The sequence below is a fragment of the Panthera onca genome, chromosome C1 (assembly GCF_046562875.1).
Source record: "Panthera onca isolate mPanOnc1 chromosome C1, mPanOnc1 haplotype 2, whole genome shotgun sequence".
In the NCBI taxonomy this organism is placed as follows: Eukaryota; Metazoa; Chordata; class Mammalia; order Carnivora; family Felidae; genus Panthera; species Panthera onca.
This window is the reverse complement of record NC_138346.1, coordinates 144,639,345-144,645,742: the sequence shown is the minus strand read 5'-3', so window position 1 is coordinate 144,645,742 and position 6,398 is coordinate 144,639,345. Positions and strand designations below refer to the sequence as shown.

General features: G+C 37.7%; 1 long non-coding RNA gene across 14 annotated transcripts in view; it reads right to left on the bottom strand.

Moving 5' to 3' along the window:
• Window positions 1-6,013: 6,013 nt before the first annotated feature.
• The window catches only part of LOC144617229 (uncharacterized), an 18,714-nt gene continuing 18,329 nt past the window's right edge, over window positions 6,014-6,398 (bottom strand). For all 14 annotated transcript variants that reach the window (XR_013557502.1, XR_013557503.1, XR_013557499.1 and 11 more), the window contains one exon: window positions 6,014-6,398. This exon is cut by the window's right edge and continues 77 nt beyond it. This is a non-coding gene — a long non-coding RNA (uncharacterized LOC144617229).

Sequence of the window (6,398 nt, the reverse complement as noted above, 5' to 3'; positions counted from 1 at the left end):
TATATAGATCTTCAACTCCGTCCTATCACCTCTCTAGAAGTTCTCACACTTTGATCTGTACCAACACAAAATTACAAAAACTTAACTGGTTTTATTTCCCAAGGCTGAACAGACTTCCTTATTTATTTCTCTCGAAGGTACCATCACTTTTCTACTTAAATATCATCCAAGATTAGAGACCAAACATTTGATGTCTTCTGGATTTCTTCTAAGTTTAAGCAGTGAAATAGATAGCCTACACCAATGTATTGGTAATCTATTGCTGGATATTGAATAACCCCAAAACATAAGGTATAATCCAGTAACTATTTAGTTCAATTCTAAATTAGTGTATCATTCTACTGTTCTCACCTGGACCCACATGTGCTTCTGTCATTAGCTGCTGGACAGTTAGGCCACTTGACTTCTGGGGTTAGCTGACTATTGTCTGGGGAAAGGAGGATACTGGACCACATGTCTGTCACAATCAAGGAAGCTAGCCTGGGCTCATCTACAGGGCTGCTCAGGGTTCCAAAAGCAGCCAGAGAGCAAGCTCTGATACCCAAGTTCTTTTTAAGTCTCTGTCACATGTTTGCTACTATCTCAATGGCAAAGCAAATCACACAGCCAAACTCAGAGTCAGTGTTGGGAGGGTGCTAGTAAAGGGCGTAGAGACAAGGAAGGAAACATATATAAAAGGAAGAAACTGAGGACACTTTTGCAACAATCGCAATCAGTCAACCTGGACATCTAATGCATACAAGTTTCAATTTCTCTGGTAGGGACTCTCCAGGAAAACCTCCCATAGACAGCATTCACCAAAAACACTTCATTAAAGGTCTCTAATGAAGGGTAATTCAGCCCATGTTGCTCAGACCTTTCTGAATTGTTTGCCGAATGGTATATCATTGCTTGCTAAACATTCTAACTGTCACGAAAGACTAATGGTCACTTCCTGACATTCCCTCATTGCATGTCATAAAAGCCTAATACCCTGCAAGTCAGAAACAAAGCCTCAAGAAATACAGCAGTCTCATCAAGGTAATATTGTCTCTAAACATGAAGTCTCAACCCAGGGTTGAATCCAGCCCCAGTGGGTAAAGAGGCCCAGGGTTACTACAGAAGTCATTAGACCTGACTACCAAGGACCAGACCAAGCCCCACCTCACAGATTAGTTACACACGTGTCATATCGTTGTGGGTGCCCCAGATGAGTGTGAAGGCCAAGGTCTGGGGGAAGAGGATGGTGAGCAAGGTTTGCCTTGCACACAGGAAGACTAGGCTATGGTTCCTGACCTCAGGCATCTCATCAGTGTGGTGCCACCAAGAGCTGCTGTGGGCCTTCAGAGATGAGAAGGCTCTTGGTAGGCCAGAGTTGTCAAGGCGGGCCTCAGGGGAAGTACAGGATTTAAAATAAGTTTCGAAAGAAGACGAGAGTGGCTGTCATATTGGGGGAGGGGGAGAGCATTAAAGGAGAGATGAGTGTGGTGAAGAACAGTAAGGCGGGCTTGCCTGGAATAAAAGGTACTGGCAGGGGAGGGCAGGAGATAGGCTGGATAAATAGTGTGGACCAGACACAGATGTTCTCATTGCCTATTTGATAGTCTTGATTTAACAAGTCTTATGTTCTTGACAGGACAGAGAATGAGGAAAGTGTTGGGTGAGGAAGGTTAAGTTGGGGACACTGAATTACAGGAGAAAAGAAATAAAAACAAGGATATTAGTTGAGAGATCATTAGATAATCTAGGTGTAGTCCAGATAAGTTAGGACAGAGAACAGAAAGAGGAAGAGGTATATCCTACAGAAATTATAAAAGAAAGATTTCAATGTCTACTTCATATTAAGCTACTTCCCAGATTTCAATTCTGGGGCAAACGATCCATTCCTTACGGACTGTGGAACAACTTGCCAAGAGGGCTAATTATAGCAGTGTAGAAAACCAAGGCAGATAAATTCCCATTCTCCAAGTGAAGAATTTGCAGGATTTTTTTTCTGATTTGACTACTTAGAAGAAAATTCTTAGGTCTCTCCCTTGCTACATATATAAATGTAGCACCAAAATTATCATGGGGTTGAGATAAAAATGGAACATTTTTGATACTTAATCTTGTAGTTCAAGCAAGATATGGTGCTAGGTTATGTGTTCAATCCCAATTACGAACAGGTAATAATAACCAATATTTACAGAGTTGCCTCACTCAATGTTCACAACCACCCTGTAAAGTTAGCATCACTATCATTTCCATTTCATAATCAAAGGAACTCAGAGAAGTTAAGCATTTTTCTAAGATCACTCATTTACTAAGAAAGAGTGGAAATTTGAATTCAGGACTTCTGACTTCAAAGCTTTCCCCCACACCACTAAATTTTCAGTCCAACACTGCAAAGCAGAGGTTTGTTCTCTTTAAAAGAATCAGAATTATAGGTGTTTGTTCTCTTTAAAGGACCAGAATTTTAGGATATAGGCTGATGAGTCTTGACATTTCCTTAATGTAACATGTTAATTCTTTATTTAAGAGAGAACAACTTGTGATTTTCTTCCATTGGTGGGCTAGACAGATAATAAAAATGATAGCAAAAGCTATTAAAATTTATATGGAGACTAGCACGGATTGGAATAACTACAAAGTGAATTCTTTAAGCTGCAAGAGAAAGGTGGTGAAATAGCACAATATGAAAGAAAGCTCTCCTTTAGCTTCAGATGCCTAAATATGCCATCAAAAGACTGCTCAATTCTCAAATGCCAGTATTTTCTGACTCCTCTAAAACCTATTTTTAATGCAAAATATCAAAATCAGCGGGATAGTAGGTGTCCCAAAATGTCTTAATTCAGAGAATTAGTGTTAACTGAGCCTGATTAGCTCCATTTATCTCTAATTAATTACCTTTATCTAATTAGACACTTTGTTTCCGGTAGACATGGAGTCAAGTAGACTAGATTATTAGTGTAGTCATTGTGCCTTTACAAAATCCTGAAATTAATGAAACGTGCAAAAGAATCTGCAGTTCTAATTGCACAGGTGTTGCCTTATGGCAAAGCTTTATCATCTGATTACACCAAGGGGTTATTAGTGACTTTTTATATAGAGGATGAGCCTATGAAATGTACCTTAGCAACAGCTCATTAGTTTAGGGTTGTTACTGTATTATTTATTACATTCAGCCTTCCCCATTATCTAGATTGATTCATGGACCTATATATTTTTTTCTCTCCTCTGTGCAGAAAAAATAAAATAAAATAAACCATCATTATGAAGAGTCCAGATGCAATGTGGAAAAATGCAAAATGTGTTCATCAGCTACAATTTGACTCTTTAAGACAGAACGCTCTAAAGTTACATGCGATCAGAATCAAATTTATGGGGGGTGTTCTATGGAAAAAAAAACAATTTAAATTACTGAGGAGTATGGAATAATCCCTATATGTGATCAAAAAAAAAAAAAAAGCATCTGGCTATCCCCAATGTCTTCGCATAACTGAATAGGCATATCAAGGTATGTGGAAACAAAAAGCAAAATATTTTTACACTAAAATGTATTTACTTTTATTTTCACTTTACATGCTTCTAAAACAGGCTAAGGAGACATCTCCACATATGCTCCCCCACCACATTTATAAAAATCGATCTCTTGTTTTACTTTTTTCTTTTTTTAAGAATAGATTTGTTACCGGATAGAGAAAAGTAACAAACTATACAATCTAGCTTTGCTGAAAAAGCAAGATTTCAATGCCTGCTTACAAAAATGAAAAGTGCTTTTTTATGGCAAGTTTAAGCATCTGCAAAATACTAAAATATCCCAACCTTTGTATTTTAATTTTTTCCCCTTAAAACCATTTGAAGAAGCACTGTTTTTTCACAATCATAGAGTAATTAAACAGCTAGAAGTAAATCCAGCCACAATCCTATTCTAACATACAAACATATTTATTGACAAAGCAGTAATTCTTTATATAATTTGTCAACATAAATATGTCAAATGTGTTTTAAAATCATTTCTCTCTCTGTTCCCCAACAAAAATTCCTCTACTGATATGAGCCATTATATTGCTGTTCACTTGCTGCAGAATCTAAACTAGTGAAATGATACCGGGTAACTGTTTTATAGAGCATGACAACTAATTTGAGTGGTAATAATGAATATTTAATGATCCTCCTTTCAAGCATGAACATATAACTTTTCATGTATTCCCTACCAAAATTATAACCATTAATCTAAAAATTATAGTTGCAACTGAAATAATAGCCAGGAATTATAGATTATAGCCAAGTTGGAATATTGCATAAATATTCTGTATGAACACAAACACGGGGGCACGTAGGAAGCTCCAGCCTCCTGTTTTCATGCAATCCAAATCTCTTTGAAATGTATGGAAGTTGCATGATTAATAGAGAAGACATTTGAATTCAGATATAAAAAGGCTATTATTTCTATCAATAAGTAAGTACAATAGCCAAGGTCATTTTCACTCTTCACTAGCTCACAATTTCTAAACAAAAATAACATGTATATAAAAATGTGTCCCCTGTAAGGGTAATATTAGAACATCCTCTTTAAATCAAGGAAACAGGGAACATAAAATTTATCAGAAAGGCAGAATTTTATACTTTTAAATTTCATCTTTTTATGTATTTAATTTTCCCAATTATGTCCCTCTACCAGAAACTACAAATGTGACTTCAGGAAAAGAAAGAGATCTGAAAAAATACATACAGTGCTTTACAATGGACTTTGTTCACTGATAAAAAATAATTTTGGTTAAAATTTCAAGTTGTATCATTCCTAGTTTTCAGTGAGATCTGTATAATTTCATATGCCTGCAATGTTGCAAAGAAACACATCTGCCTCTTTTCCTGGTTGGGTTTGCTTTCCTTATTACAGGAAAACCAGTGCTCTTGTCACAAATACCCAATTCTACATCAAATCCCAGGGCTCTATATTATTTTTTAATTGTTTTTAAAGGTACATTGTGTCTTAACAAAAAAAAAAAACAACAAAAAAAACCCACAATTGATAATGTGGAAAAGAGGAGCCAGTAAAATCTGCACTTTTTCCCAATTGTGAGCCTCTTTATCAGAAAGTAAGTGCCCAGTTGAATGGCACATCATTACAGCACCAGCTCATCAACAAGGTTTTGCCTCTTTAGTACTCCAGCTTACAGGTCAACATGTAAGCATGTGTTGGGTCACATTCCCCAAATGTGTACATACTCATTGAACACATTTCTAATTGAGCACGTGTTCTTGACTAAAGCCGAGGCAAGATCAAATGAGGAAAGGAATTCCAAATATCCCTCATAAACTGTAAAGTGCTTCAGAAATATAAAATGGTAACACTGCACAACACTTAGGTAACACTACATCAGGATACTAAACTCCTAATGATGCTTCATTTGTTCACTTCGGCAACCTTGTTATTGCCCCTATACAGACATGGCAGTTAGTCAATAAAATCTTTGTCTTTCTTGGGTTCTTTCCTGGACTTCCATTCTAGATTTCTTCTTCTTCTTCTTTTTAAATGTTTATTTATTTACTTCTAAGAGAGACAGACAGAGAGAGAGGCAGAGATAGGGGGAAACAGAATCCCAAGCAGGCTCCATGCTGTCAGCACAGAGCCCGATGCAGGGCTCGAACTCACAAACCATGAGATCATGACCTGAGCCGAAGTCAAGAGTCAGACGCCCAACCGACGGAGCCACCCAGGTGCCCCATTCTAGATTTCTTCTGATGAAGACGACTTCCTACCAAAGAGTGTACACCAAATATCATATCTTAGCAGGTTTATTTTGCTATATGCATATACATAGGCACCGAATATAGTATGTTAAAGAACATGGTAACAAATATCAGGAAGTTTATATATCTTTCTCATTTACCCTGAGTTTTGCAGCCTCATTCATCACCTCTTTGTGCCAGCTCACTAAACTTCCCCAGAAGAGCTAGAGACCAAATTCCTCAGCACCCAGTGGCTCAAAGCAAATATAGAACATGATAGCAAGATGCAAGAAGAAATGAGACAGACTGAAGGCACACATCAGGAGGACAATTTGGGACCAGGGAAAGGTTTTTTTATTTGTTTGTTTCATTTAAGGAATGGGGAAAACCTACTTTAGACAGTGGGAGAGAAAAAAGCTGCAGTTGGGAGTCTTTTTAACACACACAGAACAGGTTAATATTGTGTTAAAAATACGTTTATGTATTAGGTTGGCTGGATAATGTGAAGGGTGGGCACCCAGAATGAAGACATGGAACCTAATGTACTCAAATATCCTCTCTTGTTTGAAAAGTTGTCTGGAGAGCAGTGCAAAGCCTCTTCTTCCTCTCAGGCCTGACGCGTCTGCTGCCGTGCTGTCCTCAGCAGCGCCGTGGGGTGGTGACTAATTGCCCCCGTAAATCACTGAGCACCACTGTGCTACTCC